This window comes from Daphnia magna, linkage group LG1 (genome assembly GCF_020631705.1).
Source record: "Daphnia magna isolate NIES linkage group LG1, ASM2063170v1.1, whole genome shotgun sequence".
Lineage (NCBI taxonomy): Eukaryota > Metazoa > Arthropoda > Branchiopoda > Diplostraca > Daphniidae > Daphnia > Daphnia magna.
The window spans coordinates 7622579-7640710 of NC_059182.1; the positions used below are offsets into that span (position 1 = coordinate 7622579).

The window sequence follows — 18132 nt, forward strand, 5'->3', positions numbered from 1 at the left end:
TTGCTGTTAACGGTTCCGGTGATGAAGAAAAGGATAGCGCTAATGACAGCGGTCCCGTCCGTGACATAAGCGCGTCAAAGTTGTCCGAAAGTGAAGGAGATTTCCATATATCATCGCATCACTCCGATTCCGGCTGCCATTATAGTTCTTCCACAAGCTTTAATTCTGACTCTGAGTGCGAATGTAGTGCGTCCAATAGCTGTGATTCTGATTCCGAGTGCGCTTGGAGTTCGTCAAATAGTTCTGATACTAATTCCGATTGGGAACTCAGTTCGCAGGAAGACTGTGATACTGATTCTGACTTCCAAGAAAATGAATTGGACCATTTGGAAACACCGGACTCTGACAATGATGCACTTCTGCGACCGAAACCAGCTTCTTCGACGGAAAATGATCTGAAACTACAAAAAAGGTTAGGCGCTTGCAAAAACAAATTGTCCGGCTGAAAAAAAATAGGGGCAAGCTAGAAAACAGAATAAGTGATTTGGAGAATACCATTTCAGGCCTCACTTGCCCCGAGATGAATCTCATTAAATCAATGAAAAAAGAAAGTACAGAAGGAGACCCATGGAGCTGTTTCATGATGGATCAAATGAAAAATAAAACGAAGAAATCGAAAAATGGTTACAGATGGCACCAAGAGGTGATCCGGCAATGCATAATTCTACAAGCTAGAAGTCCGGGAGCTTACGAATGCCTTCGCAAATCCGGGATGGTCATCCTTCCTTCCCCTAAAACACTTCGAAGCTACCTCGGCTCATCGACAATGGATGTTGGTGTTACAGACATCGTCAAGGAAGCAATGAAAGCCAAAATTGAAGAGCTGGGAGGCGGACTTGGGATACATGTGAACATCGCCTTGGATGAAGTGGCAATTAAACCAAATGAGACCTACGTTAAACATGCCGACAAGCTTGTGGGCCACGTCGACATGGCCGGCATCGTTGAAGCTAAGGATAAAGAGAAGCTAGCTAATAAATTGCTTACGTTTGCAATTAATGGCCTTGCCAACTCTTTCTGTATCATCGTTGGATATTTTCTAGTCAACAAGATGACAGCAGAAGAGCTGAGCAAGTTGACGCTACACGTAATAGAAGAGGTTGAGTGGATTGGGTTTGTTGTGGTAGGCGCAGTGGCGGACAACGCATCGACAAACACAAAAATGTTCAAAATGATCAATCCAGACAGAATTCTTTCGCATGTTATCCCACATCCGAATGATGCAAACCGGAAACTTTTCTTAAGTTTTGATTCGTCGCATATTATAAAAAATGTGCGAAATCAGTTCATCGATCGCCCTCTGAAAAGAAAGGAAAACCAATAAGGTTTGAGTTCATCAAAAGATTACACTTCAAACAGAAACTCATGGTGCTGAAATTCGTGAAGAAACTAAGTAAAAGACACCTAGAGCCAACTACAATTGAACGTCAAAACGTTCAAAGGGCATTGGACATATTCAGCAGGCCTATGGTAGCTGCGCTAGAAGCGCTACGCAGAAGACATACATCCGGATTTATGGGCTCGGAGGAAACTATTTCGTTCATGTGCAAGATGATAAAATGGTTCGAAATACACGACATCTCGAACCTAACACAAGGGAAATATCAAAGGCTTCCAAATAAAGCGCCTTTTTATTCTAGCGCAGACGCGAGAGTCAAATGGCTACAAGACTTTTTGCAATGGCTAATCGACTGGAAAAAATCTGTCATCGACAAAGAACATTTCCTCACTGCAGAAACATTTGCAGCAATTGAAATTACAACGAAATCAACGATAGCAAAAATTTCCTATTTGCTGGATACTGCCGGATTTAAATTCGTCCTGACTCGGAAATTCAATAGCGATAACCTTGAGAGAAAGTTTAGCGCTTTGCGTCAGGCAAACGGAGGAAACTACAACATGGAAGCGAAAGCGGCCATTTACGGGGTAGAGAAATTGCTGAGAACGGGAATAACGTACTGTGCAATTAATTGCAACGTGTCCCTAACACGAGAAAAGCAGCAAAGAGCCAACAAAAATTCTTACGTGCAACTTCCGTGAAAGTCCCTAAGAAGAGAGCTCTCGACGTCCTCCTCCAACTTGAAGCCGAACAGCTTGCTGTGCTAGATGAGTTGAAACGTTCAGCAGGTACTTCAGTTTTCCCCATAAACCTTACATCTGAATTTATTAAAAAAGTTATTAACGTGATCAATTTTAATAATTTATTTTAGTTTACGGGACAGATAGAGAATGCGACGATAAATTGTCGACTGCAGTGACCGCTGGATTTCTTCTACTAGTTCTTGAGGAACGCGAAATATGCGTAGAATGCAAGGAAGGTCTTAGGCACACCAACATCAACGACCCGGAAGCAGACGCTGTCAACACTTTGAATGAGTGCCTAGGTATAAAAAAATTGCAATTACGTTGATTATCGTATTAAATGTAAGTGTAATACTAGATCGTGGCGGACTGAATATACCTTCAAAGGAATTTGTGGAAAGGATGTGGACCATTTACAGATTTGTTGAAGGTTCCATGGCAAAATTACTCAACACAAAAAAGATTCGTGAAGATCTTGTCACTTTTCTTGTGCCACACGTTTCTGGCTGTGCGACGTTTTGCTGTAAGCGTGGACAACAACTGCCTCCTTCACATAAACATAATGGACGACTTGCAATTCTGGTGTTGTGGAAGTTCATAACTCCTATGCTAAATGCTTACGCAGCCACAGCAACAGATTGTCAAACGAAGGCTCCCACTGTGTCAAAAAATAAGATTAACAACAGGAAATACAATACGCTAACAACATAAATGTAGAATTGTTGATACCTTATTTGTTTATCTCTAACCCACTATGAGGTTGACAATGTTCCTTTGTTCACCTGCGTGGGGTAATATGGCATTACCATTGTCGGATCTTGAATATTCCTGTCAAGGAATACAACTGCAGTCACCTAATAGGTTACCTTTAAATAACCGTAGGTGTGTTTGGAATTACATACACAATTGCAGCACATAAAGAAACTTCCGTAATTCTTCAGCTTTCAGTTTCACGAATCGACACTTCTCGCAGCAAATGCCAATACACGTCCACCAACATTTATATATCAATACAATGATGACCAATGGAAACATATAATTTAAAAAAACACGGAATTGCGAATGTCTAAGTCACTTTGTTTACAATATTTAACTTCACTTCCAGCCTTCAAACACACTCACAACACTAAGTAAAAACTTAGGCCGTTTGGCGGGTAGATGGCGTATGAGTCAAGTCGACTTTCTTCCCCTACTCCGATAAAATAAACGTTAATATCTTTTTTCCCCCTAAGTTTACATTAAAAATTACAATGTAGCTGAATTCGTCTTTAAAAACTCAATATAATGGTATTTTTTAATTATTTTGCTGTAAAAAAGCCTACCGGACAGGCATTAACACGGCGAGATTGGACTGAGTCCAGTCCTTAATATAAAGTAGTCCATGGTTAGACCCAGCCAGTGGAGCTTCTTTAATTCTCGAAGATTTTGCAAAACAAATTGGGTTGCGCGGGGTTTTAGATTCACTGTCCTTTGGGTCGTGCCTAGAGTCTAAACTCATACATACGCGCCTCGTGAAATTTGACATACTCTCGCTGGACGAAAAGAAAGAATTTCATGTTGAAGAAGCCCTCGTCGTGCACTCTATAAAGGGCTCGGAAAGGAGGATAGACTGGCCTAATGTGAAGCACCTGTGGGAACATCTGGCCGATTTGGAATTACCATAAATCGATTCAAAACAAGTAGGTGTACTTATTGGGATGAATGTAGACGACACACACACTTTGTTTGGTTTAATTTCTTCCCCGACATCGTGCCTGTATGCCTTGCAGCACGCCGCCAACAATAGTGAAAAATACCTATACGTAGGGGATATCGTAAAGAAAAGCTTTTACGTGGTTAACTATATCGATTCGTTTGAGACGGAAGAAATAGCGATAGATAAGGGTGCCAACGGTTCGCAAAAACCGACGGTTTTCCGAACCGTAATCGTACCGCGGATCAAAAAATCAAGGATCCGAACCGCGCCGAACCGTCCCAGATCGGTACAGGCGCGGTTTTGGAGCCAACAAAAGAAATACGCTCCGTTTCGCACCGTACCGATGGATTTTTTTGTGGGATGGGGTTAAATAATATGCACGTAGATAATTGTCGACTGCTGTCAGTGCTGTGCAGTGTTTAGATTGCTGTTTAAAATAACAATATTAAAAGTTATTTTTCTTCAGTATGCCCAAAGAAAATTCGGCTAAAACAACAAAACCGTGTGCGGCCAATGCAATAGCATATAATTTGCCTCGAAAGGCAAAATTAAAAGTCAATAAAAAGTAAGTTGTTTTAGGTTATTTGTTTACATTTGGTGTGTCATCTAAAAAAATTTTTATTTGTGTTACTAGTGCTGTAACTGTAATGCCTATTGTTGAGACGTCTGGCGAAGCTACTGAGGCTAACTCTAGTGTTAATGTCATCGATCTAGAGCCGGAACCAGAAAGGGTTTCAAAACAAGTAGATAATGACCGCATACCCAACGCTATTGCTTCAAGTTCTGTTTTAAATTGTGATAATACAGCAAATAGTATTATCCATGATGCTCAAATAGATTCAGTTGTAGACATGGTAGCTGCAAGCTGGGCTGAATTTGACGCAGAAAGCCGGAATGGTCAAGAATTTGGGGACATTCCTGATTCATTGGCTTCAGAGCTACCTGGCTCAGAATTGTCTGATTCCACTAGAATTGCTCAGGATGTGGAAGAAACACCAGGTAGGCTATATATCTGCTTTATAGAATAGCCAAAATAATACTAATTCAAAGGCCCTGTCAGATGTAGAAAATGCTGCCACAAATTTTTCAAATAGGAAAAAAAGGATGTCTTGGGTCTGGAACTATTTCCAATTTGACGAGGTTAAAAATAAGAATATTTGCCAGCTTTGCGGGTAATTAGAAATTATGTCTTTTAAGCCGCAATCCTATTGTAAATTTATTTTGTAATCTATAGTTTCCAATACAATGCTTCTAAAAGCCAAGGAAGTACCACTGCCATGGAAAGACATTTAACGGGAATCAAAGGGGGTCATGGATTTTTGAAAGGATCGACAACTAATCTTAGGGCATTTGATTCCAACTTAATAGTGAAAATGGTAATAATAGTTTTGCTGTTTTCTTTTTTTATATTTTGTCAAGTGTGACTTTTCTAACGAATCTTAACAGCCTTATTCTCAAGAAAATTTACGTCGATGCATAGCTCACTGGATAGCAATGTCAGACATACCTTTTTTAGAAATCGAAAATCCTTTTTTCAAACAAATGATTCTGTGTGCCACAGACCAAAAATTTCAGCTATCATTGTCACGTTCATCTGTACAATCAGACATCGAAATGCTCCATTTATTCGCCAAAAACTGGATAAAAACTAAAATTCAGGTAGAAAACTTAAAGATTTATTGTTTTAAAATTTAGTAAGGTGTTTATTTGTTAAGGAAATTCCGTCGAGGATATCATTCACCATGGATGTAGTCTCCACCAAGTATCGAATGTTTCCCTTCGTTGGAATTACGATGCATTGGATTCAAAACGGACAGATGAATGATTTATGCCTAAGTTTAACTCATCTGAAAGGGCCTCATTCTGGCGAAAATCTTTTCGATACTTTTATTAAAGTGGTTGACAAAGATTTCGGTATACTGCATAAGGTAGAAATAGTCAGCAATTCGAAGTGTTGTAGTACGTAAATTTTTACTCTATATTTAACTATAGATAATGGCGGTTACTACTGATTCGACTTCATCGAATTTTTCATTTATGCGTCTTCTTAGCGATTATTGCATTTCAAAAAATATTCACCACATTAACCGTACGGGATCACGCATAAGTTGTTTTTCGCATATCCTGAATTTGGCTGTGCAAGCCTTTTTGAAAGCGGCCAACATAGAATTTTCACAAACAGAAGAAGGGCTTGATTTGCAGCAAGAAGATGAAGACGAATTTGAAAATGAGGACATTTTTGCTTCTAATAATATCATCAAAAAGGTATAATTTACAAAAATATACAAAATTATCCTCTTCCATATTGTGTTTTAACGTTTTAAACTTGACAGCTTCGCAGAATTGTAAATTACATAAGGAGTTCTGGTCAGCGAAGAGAGCTTTTTGAAGCTAGCTGTAAAGAAGTTAAAATCGAGCCCTTAGAATTACTCATAGACTGCGCCACTAGGTGGAATTCCTCTTGCGCAATGATTGAAAGAGCTCTAAAGCTAAAACAGGTTTTTATACACTATGATGCTTGTCGTTATTTCCCTTAAATATTTTCCGCTCTTTAGGCAGTAAATCGATTTGTACAGAAGTTTAGTGAGAGTTCTGCAGACAAACTTCCTCTTAGCAGCCGAGAATGGGACTTTTTAGCGTCTATGTTTGAACTTTTGAAGGTAATCTGAAATTTGCAGTTACAAAATAAGTTTTTATTTTCGGTAATGTAAAAATAAAAATATACGCTTTTCTTCATAAGGATTACCGAATGACTGGCGAGGCTATGGGAAATGCTAAATTTCCAACCATTTCTCAAGTTTTGCCGTTTTTCCGTTTATTACTTCATAAGCATAATGCTTATTTAGGCTGCAAAACAACAGAAAAACCAAACATTACGGCTCTTGTATCAACTGGAAAGCCGAAAGCGCTGATTGAAGCGGTTTTTGAAGCCCGAAACAAGCTCATAAAATATTTTTATATGGCAAACAGTTCGGAATCGCTTCACTTTCTGGCTACAAGTATAAGTTTATTAGAATTTTGGAAATATCTTCAAATTAATGATTCGGTTTTTTAAATTAAATTGTGAAAAATGCAGTTCTCGACCCGAGGTTTAAACTCAAGTATTTCCAACAAGCTGGATGGCCATTAAGAAAAATCAATGAAATGCGAGAGAAAGCAAACAGTTTTTGGGTTTCGGTATACAAACCAATTTCTCACATAGACCAAGGGGTTTGCTCATCAAAAGAAATGACAATTGCAGAAATTCTTTGGTCCGTTTGCTCGTCTGAGGAAATGATTAATTGTGTTATTATTGTCTGTGTATTAAATTAAATATGCCCATCGTATTAGAATTTTCCCCCGACAGACGATGAAGAAAACATCACTTCTGACGAGCTCGAATGTTATTTAAAAGAACCAATAGTTTCAACCCATTGCTTTACGGACATTATAAATTGGTGGCAGGTTTGCTTATTGAAAATATCTTTGGGAATTCTTTAGAAATTACTTTATATCATAGGGCCAAATTAATAGTTATCCTGCGTTGTCGAAAATGGCGATGGATATTTTGGCTATACCTGCCACTTCCGTACCTGTCGAAAGGGAGTTTTCCGGCTTGTCAGACATAATAACGCCAAATCGTGCAAAGCTTAATCCCGTCACTATCGAAACTTTACATGAACTTAAGGGATATTTGAAATTCGGGGGTGAAAAATTGCTGCAACAAACTTTATTCAAATAATATGATGAGTGCAAGTGTCTCGTTATTTGTTGTTGTAATAATATGACAAACAAAAATAAAATACCATTTCGTGTTCCAATATTTTTTTCAATAATTACGCAAGATCTTACGTTTACATATAGTAGAGACGTTTTCATATAGTAAGATACCACTTCGGTTCCGGTTCGATTCGGGTCCAGACGGTTTTACTTCGATCTAACCGCCAAAGAATCGTACCGATCGAGTTTCGTTCCGATAACTACCCAAACCGATGACGGTTCGGTTCCGGTTCGGTTAGTTCCGAACCGTTGGCACCCTTAGCGATAGATACGGTCGCTAGAGTTACAGAGGTATTAGCTGCGGGAAGGTTCAGGATGAATCAGTGGATCTCGTCATCGTGAAACGTCCTCTCATCAATACCAGCGAGCGAAAGAGTCCATAAAGCATTGAATCTGGACTTGGAGGATCTGCCCGTTGAGTGGTCACTTGGTGTACTATGGGACTTCCAAAACGACTGCTTCAAATTCACAATTCGTCAGCCATGAAAAGTCCAAACGAAGCGGGAAATGCTGGCGGCAATTGCAAAGATCTTCGATCCACTAGGATTTCTTCTACCTATCACGACGTATGCAAAGGTACTGTTTTAACAGGTATGGAAGATATTGATGCGGATTGCCAAAGTCCGTCAGAAGATAGGATCTCTAAATTTGGAAGGCCCGTTAGACGACCTATTATTTTTTACTTGTAAACTATGCTGTAATTGTAAACTTCGTGTAGGCCGCCAGGGGCACTGCCAAGCAGAGCCTTTTTGGTGGCCGATGTCGGCAATAGCCGTTGTTCGAATTTTACCCCCTGTAGAAGCAGACGCCATTATTGTGTCAAAAGTCAGTTCAAATAAATCAGTGATAGAACCTGCCTAAGTTTAACCCTCAAAAGTATTTAATCGCAGGTATTAACCTAATTATTGTAACAGGTTAAGATTAATACTTTTCATGGTCCTTCGAACGGTTTCAGACTGACGATACCGTCCAATTAATTGACGTAATTTGCAAAACTGTAGACTTTGAGTGTGAGATTCAACACGTGTTGTAATGAATCACGTGTTGGGGAAATTTTCAGCCAACGATTAATTTATAGTGTAAGTGTTTTGGCCTATCTGTTAGCTAACTAACAGTTGAATTTTAATTTCAAGTCGTTAAAGGTGTGCGATTACGCAAAAATACAGTCTTTTGTTTCTTCTTAAAATCACCAGTGAAACTCCACAACAAAAATGGCTGCCAAGAGGTTGAATCAAGCAACGTTGACGGTAACCACAGAAGTTTTGGATAAAGAACTTCACAAAGACCTGAAAAATTATGAAGACGCAGCTTCTGAAAACAGATTGCAGGAAGCTGAAACTGCATTTGAGCTAGCGGATGACAGGAAGAAAAGGCTCATCAAGAATTACGAAATAACCATCCCTATGTGGGATGCCCCCGAAGCTCAACAGAAGTACCTGGTGTAGCATGAAAAGTTCGTCGACCGTTTCCACAAAATAAGCATCGACTGGAGGAAAATGAAACCAGTAGACAAAACAACAAATACGGCAAGCCCCACACTTAAAGTTGCAGCTCCAAGTGGAAGCAATACACCTCCAAGTACTACCGTTGCTCCACCGATGAATGCGATGCAACTACAAATACCTTCAACCCCGAAGAACATCGCACATCTGTTACCACGGATAGAAATCACCAAATTTGATGGGGATCTCTACAAGTGGGCAATTTTTCGCACACTGATCCGCGAGAATCCGTCAATGAGACCGATTGAGAAGTTCAGCAGACTGAAGTTGCATTTAACGGAGGACGCGGCTGGTGCGATATGTACTTGGATTTCACAGATAATCACTATAACAAGGCAATAGATATTTTGACTGGGAAGTACAACAAGCAAAGATTGGTAAAAGCAAACCATTATATTGCCATAACAGAACTTCCTAGAGTAGAACGTCAAGACGACTTTAAAGGACTACGGAAACTACATGACAAGGCAATGTGCCATGCTTTGAACCTCGGCAGTTTAGACCAACCCACAGCTCAGAATGAAGCAATTATAGAGATCTTGACAAGAAAACTGCCAATTGAACTAAAATTCCGATGGCATGGCGAAACAAGGCAGTTCCACAAGACATTAACAGATTTATTTACCTTCACCGACTCAATAGCTGAATAATGGGAGTATGCTTACTCAACCGAGAAGCAAGAAAACAAAACCAGAAGCAATCGAAAAGACGCAAAGAGTAACATTTGCCACCACACCTACGGCAGCTGAACTAGCAGTCACAGGCACTGCTACAGAATATCCTAAAGACAGGAAACAGAATACTGCGGTCAAAAGAAGATGTTTATTCTGCAATGATAAACATTCCTCGGCAAAATGTGATATCACCCTAGAGAAGAAACGTGAGCTAATCAAGAAAGAAAAAAGGTGTTGGAAATACCTGGGGTATTTCATTTTCTCTCATCAGATGAGAGAGTGTTGGAATACAAGTAAGTGCTACAAGTGCGGTCAGGGTCACCACACGTCTATCTGCAACAAGGCAGTTAAGCCGAAATCGGTGACAGCAACTGTGGCAGCGTCTCCGATGTTAAAAGTAGTAGATGGCGCTCCTCTCTCAATCGAAGCACGCCTATTTGGTGACGTATACGTCCAAACGGCAACGGTGGTAGTGGAGGGCCCAAATAGGTGGCATAAAGCTATCGCCTATATCGATCAAGGATCAAATGCAATCCTTTTTAGGAGTGAATTAGCACAGACTTTAGGGTTACAAGAAGTCGGGAAAATCAATCTGAAGCTGCAAGCAGTGGGACAATTCCATCCAGAAAAGGAAAGAAGCGTAAGAAGGCTATGACTTCGCGGATCAATCCCACAGGCGGAAGATATTGAACTGGAAGCAATAAAGCAACCTGAAATCGGGAAAATTGCTGAGTCAAGTAAGACAGAATTCGTCAGCGAACTTTGGAGTCAAGGAAATCAACTAGCCGACGACAGATTACTGAGCGGAAAAGCAGGACCCTGCCAAATGGACGTCTTGATCGGAGCGAATCAAGTTTGGAAGGCTCTCGGCTCAAAACAGATCGTGTCGAATACAGGTATTCGAGCGATAGAAAGTAAATTGGGGTCGCTACTACTAGGGCAAGATGAGAAGGTGGCGATATCGTCTACAACAGCTTTCAGCTTTCTCTTAAAAGCCAAACTAGGAACACCCAAAGTTTTACAAGAAGACACTGACCCGAAAAAAGAAGAAATTGATTTTGCCAGATGGTGGAAACTAGAGAGTCTAGATCCACTGAAAAAGGTGCCACTTTCAGTACAGTGGAACACCTATTCAGAATTCATCACTCAAGATGATGATGGACATTATGTAGCCGCTCCGGACCGTCCTGAAGAAACATTTGGAGTCCTATGAAGGTGACTTAAAAGAAAACAGCAAACAAATTCTATACGTAGATGACTACTTGTCAAATGCATCTACAGTAGAAGAAGCAATAGCCGTAATCGGAATTGTGCTAAAACGTTTTGCTGGCGCAAACATGGACTTAAGTAAATGGGTGACAAACAACCAACAGCTGCGTAGATATCTACAAAAACAAGTCCTAACCGATGACTCAGCCAAGTCACACTCATGTCTTAATTTAGACCCACAAAAATTGCTTGGAGTTAGATGGAATACTAGCACGGATTGCTTTTATTTCAAGGCAGACGTTATCGTAGACGCAGCAGCAAAAGTTCAAGTGTTGACTAAACGAGCTTTTGCAAAAATTTTAACAAAATTGTTCGATCCACTTGGATTAATTGGAAACGTAACGCTTCAATTTAAGCTTCTTTTTCAAGAATTATGGCAAGTCAAGATTGGATGGGACGAGAAGGTGTCCGAAGAAACGGAAAGCCAATTCAGAACCATTGTTGAAGATTTAAGATACATTGCCAAGATACAAGTGCCAAGGATGATTTTTATGGCACCTAGTAAACACACGCAAGAACTGCATGTTTTTGTGACGCTTCAACCAAAGCGTATGGAGCTGTTGCTTACGTGAAATCCAGACATCCAGAGTTCATTCGGCTAATCTGTTGCAAAACCAGAGCAGCACCACTCCCGAAGAACGAGGTATCTCTACCACGGTTAGAGTTACTTAGGGCCGAATTCGGTTGTGTTTTAGCTGAAAGAATCGTCAACGCAGTTGACAAAGTAAATTGGGAAGTGCATTTATGGACTGACTCCATGGCAACCCTTGGATGGATTCGCGGAGAAGCAAACCGTTGGAAAATGTTCGTCAGAAACAGAGTTGAAGCCATCCAGAAGAGGTTTGGGCCAGATCACTGGAAAAATTGTCCGGGGAAGGACAATCCAGCAGACCACACATCAAGAAGCTTGACAGCAAAGAAGTTAGTTGCGGCTTCTTCCTGGTGGGGAGGACCCTCCTGGCTGAAACTGGGAAACACGGAATGGCCGCAACAAGATATCCCGACATCAGAAGTAATGCAATTGATGGAGATCGAAGCAAAATTGAAGCAGAAACTGCAAATCCTTGCAGCTAATAGTATTTCGGATTGGTTTGACGTACTCGTATCAAGAGCGAGCAGTTGTCTGCGAGTTTTACGTACAATCGCCTGGATGTTTAGGATTTTTAGGAAGAAGTCGCCCAGCAAAACAACCGAAATAATCAGGGGAGTGGAAGTTTCCTGTCTCTTTGTTCACGAAATTGTCGTCGACGAGAAGTTCATCTTCAAACTCATTCCCGAGAAGTTCATCTTAAAACTCATTCAAAAAAAGGTATTTGCAGAAATCTTGGAGTCGTTACAAAAGGGAAAACCACATGGTAAACTGCTTCACGGTATTGATACACTAACGCCCATTAGGGATGCAAAAGAGCAACTCATCCGTGTGACTGGAGGAGTAGGCCCGGCCCTAAAAGAACTGCTCATCGATCCGCCCCTCCTTCTTCCATCAAACGAGAGGATTGTCGACATGATGGTTCACTATCATCATGTTGAACATGTTGTAGTCTTGACTGTCTGAGTCTGTCTGTGTATTCCTGAGTCCGGTCTGGGTGGTCTCGACATGGGAGTGGAGGATGAGTGGCCACTGGTGGTAAATATTACAACATCTCCCTCACAATATACGATCCACACAATACAGAATTCGAACAAAATGTTGTAGCGAAAGACGAGGATGAGAAAAAAATTGAATCAAAATGAATGAACAATGAGTAATAAGAAAAAAATAACGAATAATGAGAACCTAATGAAGCGAACCGGAATGATGATAAAATCGCATGAACGGAAGGAATGTTGGCGTGTGCCTGAACAAGAATAGGAGACAAATCAGCGAGCTGTCTCCCAATCAAGCACGCATACCAGACAAAAGGCTCACGAAGAGAAACATGAAAAGAACACAAATCATTTACTGAGAAGGTGGTGGGGGTGGGGGTTTGATGTAGCTTTGGCCCGAGCGGGTCAATCCAAGGGCCATCGCAGGAGCTTGTTGATGATTAATGGCCGAAGGCAGCACCCAAACTACTCGGTCACGAACTGGAACACGGGAAACAAATAAACGAGTGGGACGTGATGCTAAAAATTCACAAGTGGGACGGCTGGGCGCTTTCGTCGAACGAACCGGCGTAGACTCTTGATGAACAGCCGACAGCAAAACGGATGATGGACCAATTGGAGTAGACGAAGAAGCATTATTAGGCTACCGTGATCCGACGTAATGTACCGGCTATGGTGAACTGGACAGCAGCTGCAGGAGTCCCATCCGACGGACCCAAAGTTGGTCGGTGAGCAGCGTTGATGACGGCCGGAACGCGGAGAAACATCGGACGAGGAGGTCTTAGGGACGTTCCAACTGCTGGTCCGGCTGTATTATCGATGTTAATTGCCCAGCGTGTACGACGAAACAGACGTCCATCACTCAAACGTATGACATAAGAGTGTGGCTCTGTGCACACCACATTTAGAACACCAAGTTGCCATTTTCCTTTGACTAAGGCACGAACACGTTGACCAACGGTTAACACAGATGACCGAACATTCACTGGTCGGGTCTGAACAAAGGCTGCCTTTTGTTGTCTGTTGGACAATTATTTACGAACAACCGCTGCGGGAACTAGCGTTGGTTTTAGAGACGTTTCAAGAAAAGGCCACACACCCCGAAGACTACGTCCTTGAAGGAGAACAGACGGGACCGGCAGTGAGCTGGACATTGGAGTTGACTGGATGGCCGCCAGTGCCTCCCATAGCGATTTTCCTTCACTAAACATCTTCAACAACGAGCGTTTGACCATCTGAATATGACGCTCAACCAGTTCATTTGACTGGGCAAATTCAGGACTCGACGTAACTTGCTTGACGTTCGATTTTGCACAAAATTTACGGAACTCCGCACTGGAAAATTGCGTACGTTGTCAAACTCCAATTCCTCTGGCTGCCCAAAATCGCAGAAAAATCTTGACATTTCCTCGATGATTGCTGACGACGTTGTTGATTTTAGGGGAACAACACATGGCCACTTGCTGTACTGGTCCACCAATAAAATATAACTCACGCGATCGAATTCAAACAAATCGGCAGACACCAGATGAAAGGCGTAATCCGGAAGACGGACAGGATGTAATGGCAGGTTAGGGTTTCGACCACGGTTTTCTTGGTAAACCGAACAACTGGCCACCATGTTTTCCACTTGATCCTTCCAACCAGGCCAGTAAACAGCAGACTTCGCACGTAAAACAGACTTCGTCTCACCAAAATGACCGTCGTGTATGCCATCCATCGTCTCGCGACGAAGTGACATGGAAACAACCAGACGAGTTCCGTACAATAAAATTCCTTCCGTCATGGACAATTTACTCCAGACGGACCAGTATGGTTTCACTGCAGCCGGACACTGGCTACGCTTTTGAGGCCAACCTTTTTGAATTATTGTTTGTAACAATTGAAAGTTAGCGTCCAAGGATGTGGCTTTGGCCTAACGCTTCCGTGTGGAACCAGACGGGATAACACTGTGAAGAACATAGTACACTTGATCTTCACTATCTTGAGTGACGTCATCTGTGAACAAATGTGAAGATGGCGCTCTGCTGAGCGTATCGGCTATGAAAAGTTCCTTGCCGGGCTTGTACACAAGCTGAAAGTCGAATCTTTGTAGTTGAAGTTTCATTCTTAAGATTCTTGGTGAGCAAGTTGCTATCGGCTTTTCCAGGAGTCACACAAGAGGTTTGTGGCCCGATTCAACGGTCACTCTCTGTCCATAAAAATACTGCCGAAATCTTAGAAAGCCGAACTGAACGGCTAGCAACTCTTTCTATATTTGGCAATAGCGTTTTTGAGTCTCAGTCAATGACGTAGACGAAAAAGCTACCGGCTGGCCATCTTGCAATAACACTGCACCAATGCCTATAGGCGAGGCGTCAACGAACACCACTAACAGCTTGGACATATCAAACAAGCGCAAAACTGGCAATGAGGAAATGGCGTACTTTAGGGCACTCAGTGCGTGTTCTTGTTGCGCGTCCCACACCCAGGCCACATCCTGTTTAAAAATGTCACGAAGAGGTCGCGTGATAGCAACCAAGTCTTTACAACACTTGTCTAAATATGTTACCATTCCTAGTAGGCGGATCAACCCGTTCTTGTCAGTAGGTGCCGGTCTATTCACAATTGCTTCCACTTTTTCAGGATCTGGTTTCAAAGTTCCATAGCCAATAACATGTCCCAACCAGGGAAGGTCCTGTACAAAGAATTGCCACTTCTTTAGTTGTAACTTTAAATTCTTTTCTCGACAACGTACCAGCACTCGGCGCAGATTACACCCCAGTTCTTCTTTTGTTTCACCCATTACCAAAAAGTCATCGAAGTATATCAGCCCTCCTGGTAAATCGCCGAATAGTTCCGACATTACCTGAAGGTACACTTCAGGGGTAGAAATACAGTGCTGGTCCACTTATACGACCGCCTACTCATACGACCAACCCGGTTATACGACCACCCTTCTGCTTGCACCACTTTTTGGCGCGAACAGCCCCTGTTCAAACTTTAATGCCGCTAAATGTACTGACAGTTGCATTATTTTAATCCCTTTTCGAGGTCTATTTTTTAAAATGACTATTGACTTTCATTAAGGTGAGAGGGCTGGACTTTTTTGAACAAAAGTGCATTACGTCAGCCAGTGTTCTGTTGTAAGTGGATCAGAACGCATCGCTACTGTACTTGTGAAGAATGGGAAAAGTAAAAGAAAATATATATCCACGTAACAACCCTCTTAATGCTAGGCGTATTTTTTCTAGTCTTGTTTCTATTTGATTTGAGCCTACATTTTTAATATTTCATACGCTTTTGTACTGAGACAAGCCAAGCGATATCGCATCATATCAAATTAAAATCAGTCGTCACCTGCTAATCACTACTATAGCGTCCGACCAGTCATGCGACCATCCGGTTATACGACCGCTGCACCAAGTGGTCGTATAAGTGGACCCGCACTGTAAGTCCAAATGGGAGTCGAAGATAACGAAATCGTCCTTTTGGTGTCGCTATTGTGCACAAATAAAAAGATCGTTCAGACAGGGGTATTTGATAGAATCTGGACGCAGCGTCCAAACTACAAAAATATTTTGCTTTACCTATCTTCCCAAATGTTGCTCCGCAGTCGGTACCATAAAGTGTTGCCGCTGTATAGCCTTGTTTAAGTCGGATCGGTCAAGGCAGATACGTACGTCTCCATCAGGTTTGCCAACCACTAGCATTCTACTAACCCATTCCGTAGGTTCGATCACTGGTGTGATGATTTGATCAGCAACCATTTGGTTCAATTTATCGAACACCCGTTTCTCAAAACTAAATGGTAGACGACCAGCCGCCGAGACTACTGGATCCACATGATTAGGGTCAGTGGCCAGACGGATTTCGTGTTCAACTGGCAGCTTCCCAATGCCTGTAAACACATCTGAAAACTCGGTGACTATTGCTGGTTGTGGCTGTGGCTGCGACATGGGGATTGAATAAACTCGCTTGATGAGCTTTATTAACTTGCACGCCGGAAGTCCCAAGATGGCTGGCTGTCCAGGCTCATTAACTACCACAAACCTAAGAATATACGATATTCCACGACGAACCACTTGTCCCTTGTACACTCCTTGTACACATTTAAAACGAATGGTCGCCCTTCCATCTATCATCATATCCTCGTACCATTCGTCTTCCTTTTCATTGGTGCAGGTGAGCTGATGTGTAACGTAATCGTCTCCCAGAAATCCGTTGGCTCCTGACGATTGGCCATCAAACTCTTCTTCTTCCACGTCGTGCAATTGCTGTTGCATAAACGTCCCGCGCTGCGGGGTTGCATCGTATGTTGACGGTTATCATTCTGAGACACAGGCGGTGGTGCCATCTTACGAGAATTTGGTGGAACTTGTTGAGACTTTCCACCTGAACACCTATTTGCAAAATGACCGACTTGCCTACACGAGTAGCACACAACATTTATGGCAGGACAATGATATTTTCTATGACGTCTGCCACATCTCTGACAATTAAAATACTGCTGCATGTTCCCGCCAGGCTGACGTAACTTGTTGAAAGAATTGGTAACCTGCTTTCCTCTGGGCTGACTGTCATTTAGACGATGAACAGTCGAATCTCCTCGTGATGCCATCTGTGTTAACTTTGGTGAAGCCGACTCACACGCACGAACAATGCTGCATGCTCCGGGCAATTTTAAGTCAGTTTCAAACAAGAGTTATTCGCGCACTTGGTCACTAGCCACACCTAATACAATTTGGTCTCTCAGTATGGACTCAATGACCGCAGCCGTGCCATAATTACACGATGTAACCATGCTGCGTAACTCCACCAGCCACGTGTCGAAGGATTCGCCAGGTAGCTGGTGACGACGATGAAAAAATAAGCGATCGAACACTTCGCTTTTAAGGGGTTCAAAATAAGTCGTTAGGGCATCCAACACCGGATTAATCTCCTTTGCGTTTGCAGCTGTCAATGGTAACGTCTCATAAATTTTTACTCCCACTCTTCCAAGTAAAGACAACAGCACTCCAACTATGACTTTTTCATTGGTCTCGTATTTACGCGTGGCTTTAATGTACCCCTCGAACTGACGACGCCATTTCACCCACTCTAAGGCCAAGTTAGGCGCCGTGATGGCAAACGGATCTGGGAATTTCAAGCCTGTGGCCAGAGTTGCCGTTCGATCACTAGTTCGCGATCGATTGATCTCGATCAAGATCAAAAAAAAATTTGATCGAATCGATCGTGTTAAATTTTTATCATTGTATTTTTGTTTGAATCTTTCCAGCAATTACACAGCAATTAAAAGCATTATTTAGTGGGGTTACCAGACGTTTTTGAGGGTTTTTTTCCCACTCACGGCAGCAGGAGCCATTTAACTTCAAAAACAGCAACATATTGAAATTCAAATCAGATAGCTTGCATCTCTTCGAAGTGAAAATTAAGCCTGCCGTACTGCATAATCTCTCACAAGCTGCTGAAGAAGGTAGACCACTATTATACTTCTAATGGAAATATAAATATCAATTAATAATGTATAAATGAGCAAGAATTAGGAATAGAGCAGTAAAACATCCTACGTTGCACGTTCTCC

At 41.9% G+C, this 18132-nt stretch overlaps 1 pseudogene; it reads left to right on the top strand.

The window, feature by feature from the left end:
* The first annotated feature begins 1899 nt into the window (after positions 1 to 1899).
* Positions 1900 to 2793, top strand: LOC123469429 (annotated as a pseudogene).
* Positions 2794 to 18132: the final 15339 nt, after the last annotated feature.